The 10926-nt window shown below is 39.3% G+C and overlaps 1 pseudogene; it reads right to left on the reverse strand.

The window, feature by feature from the left end:
* Positions 1 to 541, reverse strand: part of LOC102879262 — a 4557-nt pseudogene extending 4016 nt beyond the window's left edge.
* Between the last annotated feature and the right edge of the window lie 10385 nt (positions 542 to 10926).

Genomic DNA, 10926 nt, shown 5'->3' on the forward strand with positions numbered 1-10926 from the left:
AAAGAGGGGCAGAGCACGCGCCACAGGGCTCTGCTCACTAGGATTTCTCATTCCAGCTGTGAGGGCACCAGTGGAGGAGCTCCACTTTCTCTTCCTGTTGCCTTTGGGGTCGAGTCCTAATGCTGAGCACACCCATGAGTTCCTCTGGCTGGCCTCATTTCCAGCCACCCTCCAGAGGCTCCCAGTTTCTCTCAAGAGCAAATTTCACCAACTCAGGTGTGCCTTCCATGACTTGCTGATCTAAATGAGATCTACCAGTCATGCATGCTCATGGCATCCTGGGGGTTTCCTTCACAGCTCCCAGGGCTGTCTGTATATGTGCCTTTATTTCTGTGCTTACTGGTTTCTCTGGCCGGCTGTACATCCCAGTCAGGGCTGCTGCTGCTGCTCACCAGGACCCGGAACAAACCTGGCACAGAGAAAGTGCACAGTAAATCCTTGTGACAAATGAGTGAACTTTGTGGTGTTTGAGGAAGACTGGTTTCCATTTCCCTGCCTTGTCCAGGTAGAATTCGCCAACAGCTTGATTTCCATCTGTCATCTTTTTACTTTCTCATTCCCTTTCTCTGTCCTTCCCCCACCTCCCATCCTCGTTCATTTGTAACAGCTTTATTGGCTTCCTTGTTTTTTCTTTCTTTCTTTTTTTCCTCCTATGTTGCTCTAGAAGGGAACAGATGGGTAGGGGATTTCAGATGAATACTGAATATCACATCACCATTGATGAGATTATTTCAGAATTTTCTAAAATTACTCTCCACCATTACATGGCAAGGGAGAAAATATCCCTGGTTTTTGAGAACTGGGATGCTGCTGCCAGGTTTAAATCATTATTAACGAGACAAAGGCTCACCAGGATAAAGCTGCTGGAGGTTTTCTTCAGCGGTAGGATGTATTTAATAAATAGTACTCACCTGGAGGTATGCTCCTCCTGTGTGTGCCTGTGTATAATTATTTGTCACTGTATTTAAATGTCATATCTAGAATAGCTTATCTTCCTTTATACATTTACAATAGCAGCCACCTTGGAACTGCCAGCAGGAGATAACTTGGCTCAGGAAAGAATATTTTTAATGCTACGATATTAATAGCATGAGATTATTTTCTCTCTCCTTTTTAAAAAAACGTGGACAAACATGTCAGAGAGGCGATGTCATGCCTTGGGCATATGAAAGGCATTCCAGGTATAATTGCCTGCTTGCCACATTTGATTACCTCATTTCCAACTCTCTGGAAAATGAAGTGTATATGGACTTGGCTCCTTCAGAGACACAATCCGAACTTTGTCAGGATTAAGCCCACCAGCTGGGTATTGAGCCATCTCTAGTATTGACAGCACAAGCTGATTTGTTAGATTCAAAGACAGGCACATATAGCTATGGTATCTGGTAGCTAAATACCCTCTGTTTCCAATGATGTCCATAGCGATTTGACTCTAGGTCACCCACCCCACTCTCTCACCTTCATCTCTGCCCGAGAAAGCCTGCCCTGGTGCCAAGTTGCAGCAAGTCTCAATACTTCAGCGCAGGCACAGAGGTCTGTTAGTAACCTAGCAACATAGCAGCAGAAGCATCCTTATGCTGTTTAGTTTTTCAAATAATGAAATGATAGTCAAAACATTTTGCATTTAAACAGCACAGTCTCCAAGGACCTTAAAGTCTGTTGTAAACAGAGAAAAAGAGTGAAGGAATCTGCTCCTCCAGGGAAGGGTTGCTAACTCCATTTTACAGATGGCTAAGCTAGAGCAAACAAAGCACAGGGGTCCATTCCACATGAGCAACAGAACTAGCTAGGAAGCATGAAGAAACAACTTCCAGCCAGTGGCAAAAACTAAAGAAAAGGAGATCTGAATCGGCCCATTTTTCTTTTTTTCTCATTAAACTTTACAACTCCGAAGGAATGGAGAATGTGTCCTTTGTATATTTTGAAAAGTACCAGCCTTCTTGATTGCCAAATTATAGACGAAATCAATGGGTAGGTAGTCTATCCTTTAGTCTCAATGCTAAATAGAGAGTTATAGAAAAAAGTCTGCAAGAGATTGTTAATTTTCTAAAAGCGTGATTATTCTGATTGTTTTCTAAAAAGCAGTTCATTTCTGGCAGATACTGTTTTTTCATCTACTTACTTTTTGCTAATAGTGCTAGTTTTAAAAAATTGCCACCAATATTTTGATACTCCTTCCATTGAGAGATAGAGTCTTTGTAATCTCTCCTTGAGTTTGAGTGGGCTTGTGACTGATTCAGTGAATACAGTATTGTGGAAATTAAGCTATATGACTTCCGAGGCTAATTCATAAAAGGTAATATAGCTTCCTACCTGTTCACTGGAATACTTCCATTGGGAGCCCAAGAAACCCATGGAAAAAGTCTGACTACCATGAGACTGCCATGCTGTGTGGAAACCCCAGCCACACTGTGATGCTATGTGTAGGTACTCTGATTAACCATCCCAGCTGAGCTCAGCCTTGAGTTATTCTTACCCAGACACCAGACATGTGAGTGAAGAAGCCTCCAGATAATTATTCTGGCCCCCTAATCTTCCCACCTGACGTTGTGAAAGTGATACTAGCCATCTCTTTTGTGCCCTTTCCAAATTATCTATAGGAAAAATTAAGTCATTGTTGTTTGAAGTTTAAGATAATTTCTTAAGTAATAATAATAATTGGAACACTAACAGAGCCCCATTTGTTTACCCTCCTCTGCATTCTGCATGTTTACGTCCAGGAGAAGAGTCTGTGGCCCTTTCTCAACACCTATGGATTAATATTTATTTATCTAAGGTAATTATGGTCATCTCATTTCTTTGATTATGTGTTTAGGTTGGGTATAGTCAGGAGATGCAATTCTGGCAAATACAATGAGTGGAGAAGTTTGCTGGGGCTGCTTCTGGAAAAATTTTCTGATTCTCAACAAGATTTTCAGGACAGGGCGGTTTTCGTGCTACTTTTGGATGTTGTTGTCTGCAGATGATGTTCACACCTTTGGTACCCATCCTAGAACTGCCAGGGGAGCCAACAGCCCAAGAGGATAATCACATGCTGAAGGTGACAGGTCAAAGAGAAGGATTAAGAAACTATGTCCTTGAGGATGCTCGATCCTGGATGTACCTCCAGTTTTGCACTCCTTGTTATATAATATAATTTTCTCTTGTTTAAGCCTGTTTTTATTGGGCCTTCTGAGAGCTTCAGCCAAAGCTTCCTAACTGGTTGTTGATGTTTCAGAGCATAGGTTTTGTTCTTAAAGATCTAGGTCCAGATCTTGGTTCTGCCACTCACTAGCTATGAAACTTTGAGATGCTCTGACTCTTTTTATTTGTAATATTAGAATAAAAGGTTTTCATCATTGAATTTCTGTGAAGATAAAATCATTCAGTCAATTCTGAGTTCCTGCTATGTACCAGGCATCATTCTTGGCACTGGGGAACTAGCTTTGAGTGAGACGGATAAGCTTCCAAATCTCATGGTGCCTAAATTTGTGTGAGGGAGACAGATAATAATGAGTAAATGAACAAGATAATCTCAGATAGTGGCAAGTGGTATAAGCACAAAATGAGATGAGGTATACAAAATGCTTAACAGTGGGCCTGGCATGCTGTAAACAATCAGTAACAGTATCTGTCATTTCCATTATTAAAATTAATGATATTCAAGTCACCATTAGGAAAAGTAGGTGAGTTTGGGTTAACTTTGATTTTGGTCTGAGAACTGTAGAAAAATGAAGGATATTTATTTCCTCTATATCTATCCATTAGGACTAGTAGTTGAGGCCTGCTCTGCAATGTACTGGTCTGAATTTTTACCCTTTAGGATCTTGGAATTGGCTCCTTCCTTGACTCTCCTCCATCTCAACTGAACTGAGGTATGTGGCTGTTGTGGACAGGGCTCCATGGGAAGGGCCACTACTGGCTCTGTTCTGATCCGTGGCCAGCCAGAGCTGTTGAAGTATGTCAGATAGAGGGGGTCAACAGCCAGCATGTTCCCAGGTTCTGCTGCTTCCTGTCTCAGGCCACCCAACTGTGCAAGTTGGATAGATGGGAAAAGCGGTTCCTAGTACCCACATGCCAAGGCCATTCATGGAAAGCTATGGGGGCTTGTCTTGTGATGAGTCTTATTAAGCTTTTGCAGCAGCAGTTCTTGATCTAAATATTCTAAATACCTAGAAATTGGAGAATAATGACACAAACAACTTAGAGTGGATTTTTGTAGGAAGGTGTGAACCAGACAGTAAAGTATCTTTATATTGTAGTAGTGACCAAGAATGATTAATGTTTGAGATGTCCTGACTTCCAGTTCAAAGTAGCAGGAAAATTCTTTCATAAATTAGCCTGCTTCTAATCTGCATCATTGACATAGCCTGGATCACTTTTTTATGCTGTCATATTTCTCTATTAAGGTAGCCTACTACTCTTTTCTTGTTTACTTTCTCCCTAATATTTATAGTTTGTCTATGATAAATAGTGCTTAAGAGCAGTTTTGATACCTACCCACACCTTCAGCTGAAAGACTTAGCTGAAGAATTCTTTGCCTGTGTGTTTTAAAACATTGCTTATGTTGTGTGCTGCCTTGACCCTGGTTATCCTGAAGAATACCCCTTCTCACATTTCGGCTTTCTCAGTTGGGTTGGAATTCAATCTGGCCTGCTCTCCAGACAGCCATTCAGATCTGAGTGAGGTCTTTAGGCTGCTGCTGTCAAGCCCTTGGAGGAGAAAATCAAGTCATGTCTGCCCAGCCCTGGCTACTGGGCTCCTGAGAATTGCAGCTGTGTAGCCGTTGTGTCACGTGTGATGAGCTGTGCTCACTCAACTGTGCAGAGTCTCACCTCCAGAAATGCATATGTGGCCCTTTTTGTGTGTGTGTGCACTTGCATCAGCTCACTGAAGTGCTTCCTGAAACTCAGGATGGTGCACTGTTTTGAAAGGAATTGTCAGTTCTAAGGGCTTCTTGCAGTTTTGCAAAGAAAATCTGCTGAAACACCATGCGTGGACAAATACTTTGGCCGGAACTGGCAATTGATGGTGTTTCTGACAGTTCAATACTCACTCCTTTGTGTCAGATGGTCTTATTAGAAAGGGGACTAGGTAAGTAGTTGACTTCTGGGACCCAACCTGTCATCTTGACTTTTTTACTTCCTTCTTTGGGTTATAGAGAAAAATACCTGGCCTCTTAAATCAGATAGATCTAGGTTTGAAAGCTGAACTTGCCATTTAGACACTATTTGACCTTGGGTAAGTTATTCAAACTCTCTGAATCTGCTTTTTTTTCTCCTTCAGGAAATGAAAATAATGCTTAATTTACAGGATTGTTGGAAGGATTAGATGAGCTCCCTGCATAGCACAATAAATGTGCTCAATAAATGTCTCATTTTAGATATCCTCTTTGAAAATACAAATGTCACATCAAGGAGTCCTATAATACAATGAATGCTTATCAATAAGCACTCCCTCACCAGTTAATGATAATTAAAGCAAGGATTGACAAGAATTAAGTAGAGAGGTCAAAGGGGAAAGAGAGAACCTCATAGGAAATAGGTGATAGCACTAAAGACATTGTTTTTTTTCACTTCACAGCTTTCCCTGGGGTCAGACCTCCTTTAGGGGAAACAAATATATATATATATATATATATACAAATCTATATATTTATATATTTATTTTTTTTTTTTTTTCTTTTAAAAAATCAGTTCTAAGATACACAATTTTTTTTTCATGGTTTAATATCTCTGATTTAAATTGATTCAACAATTTATGGAATTTATAATTACAATTGTTTTTTTGTGGTATATGAAACAAGGATACATTTTATAATTGATGGCTTCTTAGTTTTGATGAATATAGTGATATAACAAGATTGTTTATAACAATAATAGTTTTAGAAGTCTTGAGACTTCATTGGGATCTCATTAGAACTGCACTGTCCAAAACAGTAGCCACTAGCCACATCTGGGTTTTGGAACTTGAAATGTGGATAGTCCAAATTTTGATGTGCTGTAGTACAAAATACCAGCTTCTGAAGTTTTAGTGTGGGAAAAAAATAATGCTAAAATATGTCCTTAATAATTTTCTTATTGATTACATGTTAAAATGATAACATTTTAGATATACCGAGTTAATAAACTATATTGTTAAAATTGATTTCATCTGTTCCCTTTTACCTTTTTAAGGTGGCTACTAGAAACTTTTAATTTTAGCATGCAGCTCACTATACATTTCTCCTGGACAGTACTGCCTTAGAACAAGGATCTCAGAGATTGTCTGTTGTGACCACCCTGAAGAACCTGGATAGACTTCAACCCCAAATTTGGTTCAGATGTTGAGACTGATTATACTGCATATCAAGAGGAAATGAAAAGATTCATTATCCATATAATGAGGCTTTCTGGGGAAAGCAGAGTAGATTCCAGGCAGATCTAAAAATGGCTTGAGAAAGGAGGGAAAGGGGACTTAGCTTAGAGTTTTTATGGTGGTTAGGAGTTGGGATTGGGATGAGGGTTCCCATGTGCTGACAGAGGCTTGAGTGACTTAAAACTTTCCCAAAGGAACACCTGGGCTTTCTTTTCAGCTTTCTAAGTTGTGAGACAGAGGGGGAAAACTGAACAGTAAGGTTAAAAGTGTTAGTTCCAATGGGAACTCAGACACAGAAAAGGGAGTTTACTTACCCAAGATCACACAGCCAGCTAGTGGCAGCACTGGCACTGGAATCCAGGCCTCTGAAGACCAGAAATATTTCCTCTCCTTCATAGCACCTCACAAAAAAACACCTTGGAGGACCAGAAAAGTCTTTCTCCAGGGCATGGCCTCCATGTTTTGTGGATCTGTTGGGAAGCAAGAAATGCTGGAGGATGACAGTCAGGTGCAGATGAACCACCAGGGACTCTCTCCTGCTGGGACAGCCCTAGACCAACTTGGCTGATGTTTGCTGAAAAATTGGTTCAGGAAAGTGACTTGAAAAGTAAATACTAACTCAACATAAAATGAAAAAGAAATTAAGAGACTAAAACAACAACAACCCCTCCCACCTCCAAAATGCAAATCTGTGAGAACAGAGTGGGCATTGTGCACTCACTTTTTTTGACATTAAAGTGGCTTTGAATCGAGGCTCTCATACCTACATTTAACTTGAGGATTAAAAACTTCCAAGAGAGGTTATTAGTCCAGGGACAGAGTTCTCCCATTGCAGGTGCAGAACTTAAATGCTTTACAAAGAAAAGGAAATAAACTCACTGGGGTTTGCTTTAATACTTCCAGGAGAGTTGTTTTGTGTGTACAGCATGAATTTTGGAAGCCTGAATATTTAAAAACACACTTGGGAAGGGATTGGTTTTAAAATCTGAATCTTTGCTTGGTTCTTGGCTCCTCTGAAGTGTTAGAAGTTTAGTGTTTTCTGTTTATTGTACTCCACAAAAATAAATTTGAATTTGTTTTAATTTTTCTGATTTTCTTCCACCCTGTAAATAGAGCAGCCTTCTCAGTGAACATGACTTTGGATAAAGTCTCAAATAATTTCCAGTTCCCACAGATATTTTCTGGGACTCTGAAACATGCTCTATCTGCTGCCTTTCAGGAAGAACAAAGGATGGAAGGAGTTGATTGAGAACCAGATAAAGAGCCCCTCCAATGTCATGGCCAACCAAGAGAATTTCATAAATATTTGCATGTAGAGTCAGCCCACGATTGTGTGGCAAATGGGACACAATGTATATAAAAAGGGTAAAGCTGTAGAAAATAAGCAATTACTTATATTTAGCTTTGAACTGTCTTGCTTCCTACTGTCTTTTGAATATGGTGGATTTTATGGTTAAAACATTACTAACATATATTAAGCTCTGTGCCAAGCCTGGGGTAAGATAATTTTGCATTTGTGATCTTGTCTCTATTGATTCTATTATTTACTCTCTGACAGGCTTTTTGTGTGTGTGTATGTGGCTGGAAAGGAACATTTGCTACCACTTATCTTTCCTCTGATGCTCAATTTATTAACTTTTTGGACTTTGTGAAACAAACATTTCTTTAATCATTAAATAATTAATATTCTTTTAAATATTTACACCAGACAAATTAGTTGGCAGGTTCTGGGATGCAACAGCAGATTCTTGGTCCGCAACTGGGAACTGTTTTTCAAGTTCAAGATAATTTAAACCAGAGCCCTGGTCAATGGCACTGGCTGAGTCCACTTTTTAATTTGTTTCTCTGGCTAGTCTTGAGATTTTAGGCTTTTGAGGCTTTTAGACTTTTGATATTTGTTGTCTTTCTTACTGTCCTGCCATTATTATATATTGATAGGTCTTTAAGTATCCTTGGAACAAAGTTATGCTGTCTTAGTGTCTCATTATTATTAATAAGCACATTTATAAGATTAGGTTTGTATAGAAAATTCTCTTCTTTGGGCTGTATAGTGGATGCTGTGATGTGCCTTCCAGCTTGTTTCATAAGGATAAGGGCACTCATTCCCTGATTAAATAGGCATATTGCCTGCTGATGGCTCACAACAGAGTCCTTCCTTAGCAACTGTCCTTGGACAAAGGGAGCTACCTTGCTCCAAGGACAGGTTGAAGTGGTGGTATAAATGCCTGATCCCATTGCCTCAGTATGGGATCTCTTTGAGCTCCCCATGGGATCAGCTTAGTTTTTGTTGCCATTGCATATAGTTCAACATTCCTCTCTGCCCCAATCTTGCTTCCCATACTTGCTTACAAGAGTTATTCCCAACAAGATGACTTAATAAACCTCTATCTTAAAGTTGTTGCCAGAAAGCCCACCTAAGAAGGTTGATGCCAGGCATAGTTCTAGGAAACAGAATCCAAAATAGAATTTTGTGGCTAGATCACTAGATCAAGTGGTGATGAAAACCCCATCATTTGGGGAAATGGATAAGAGCAGGCATGATGCAAGCAAAGACTTGATAAGGGGCTTGTCTTCTTGAATGCTTGCTGTTGGGGTCCAGCTCTAGATAGCTACATGAAGAGATTACATGGAAAGAGAGGGCCCAGACTGCCAGCCATCTCTGCTAAGGTGCAAGCCATGTGAGTAGTGCTATCTTGGACATTCTGGTCCCAGCTGATATCTGACTTCGTCTGCAAGACCAACAGAAGAATGATCCTGTTAAGACCCTGTTAATTATGCTAGGTAATAAAATCGTTGCTATTTTAAGCCATCCTACATTTTGTGGTAATTTTCTATTCAGAAACAAATTACTTAAACAATTATAAATAAAAAAACAATATAGCATCCTGGGGGGAATGGCAAAGATTAGTATAACTAATGAAGACCTAAACCCTCTCAAAGGGCAAAATTTTGAGTAGTTCATTTGGATGTACAGTTTTATGGAAGGAGAAATGGTTTAAGGCATGAATATGAATGGACTATGGTGAATTGTGAATGTGAATGGCTTGACTGGATAGTCAGAGACCTATTAGGAGAAAGATTGGAAGGCTGGGGACAAGGAGGTCTGGGAAAGAGGCATGTGGATGGATCTATGAGAGTGGCTATAAAGTGTACCTTGTGGTTACTGGAGAACATTTCATTCCTCTGTTTCAAACAGCTTAACTCCATGCTGTATATGGGAAATACTATTCCTAAATTTAACTTCTTTGTCCTGACTTACATCTTCCTAGAGCAGGTAGGTCATTATATGTGTAAGGTTTAAATGACTTTCTTGATAGCTGGATCCCAGTGTGATGAGAAAAACCCAAATCTTCCTTCCGGTCCACTGGCGTAGTGTTAGATGATTGCACACTAACTAATGACCTTTCTCAGATCTATGCAAGACTTTCAAGGAAGTATTCAAAACCAGTTTGGGGTCTCTTATTCCCTCAGCCATTGAGAATATAAAATTGTTGAATAAAAATTAGAAGAAGAAACTTTTTATTTGGAAAGGTGGAATATTTTTTTTACTTCAAGCCTACGAAGGTCTTCAATGGGACCACCAGTGACTTATCCCAATGGTTCAGTGTTTGAGTCATGCCAAACTATTGACCTCACCTATTTTGTACTCAAAGCATGTCTGATAGTAAAAATACTTAATTCTAAATGGAGTTAATCTTATGTCCATTACATAGGATTAGATATTTTAATTATTGACCTGAGATTGTTTTCATAACTGTAAGTAGCTGGAAACAATTCTTTTATTGGTAATGATTGACCATAAAACCATGAGATTTGCCTTAAATTTCATCTAGTTGGCAGGAAAAATTAGGCTCACAGAATGGGTTTTAATAGGTAGGGGGAGAAAATAATCAAGCCATTTGTTGATCATATCATGAGTCTGATTCTTTAATTAAATTGCTTAGCTGAGACTATTGAAGGTAAACTTGGGCAAGAGCTAAGGAATGTCCAAGAAAAGTTAAAGGTGTTAAATAAATAAATAGATAAGTAAAACTCTCCTTTTCTCACCTCAAGCCTAGCTAGAAACAAACACTAGCATCTTTTTGTTCTTAATAAAGCAAAATGTTTACATACATCATTTAGCTTTATGATGAAGGAAAAGGGATTAAGATACCAGTTAATTGAGTTTAAGAGTTGGTTTGAAGGATTAAGAGATATATTGAACAGTTGGGAAATTTAGGGCTGACATGTTCTAGACTGTAAAGGCATGTGACCAGAAGCAAAATGACAGCCCCTTTCCCCTAAAATTCTCTTTTAATTATTTTGGGGCCATGTGACTGAGTTCTGGTCATTCAATGAGAGCAGAAGTGGCATAAGCCACTTATAGATCTGGCTCTTAAAAGTCAGATGAACTCTCCAGATTTCTCTTTCTCTGCTACTGTGATGTTTAAAGGTCATATTTTCTGAATGGAGACAAGGCAGAAGACCTTCTCCTCACCTGTATAGGGCTTTGCGTGATAAGGTTCAGCCATAGAAATGCTGGGTTAAACTTTGGTTAAACTATCCTGACTAATGTGTGGGAAAGGAACTATGAAGAAAGGAAGGAGCAGG

The sequence above is a fragment of the Pteropus alecto genome, unplaced genomic scaffold, assembly GCF_000325575.1.
Source record: "Pteropus alecto unplaced genomic scaffold, ASM32557v1 scaffold75, whole genome shotgun sequence".
Lineage (NCBI taxonomy): Eukaryota > Metazoa > Chordata > Mammalia > Chiroptera > Pteropodidae > Pteropus > Pteropus alecto.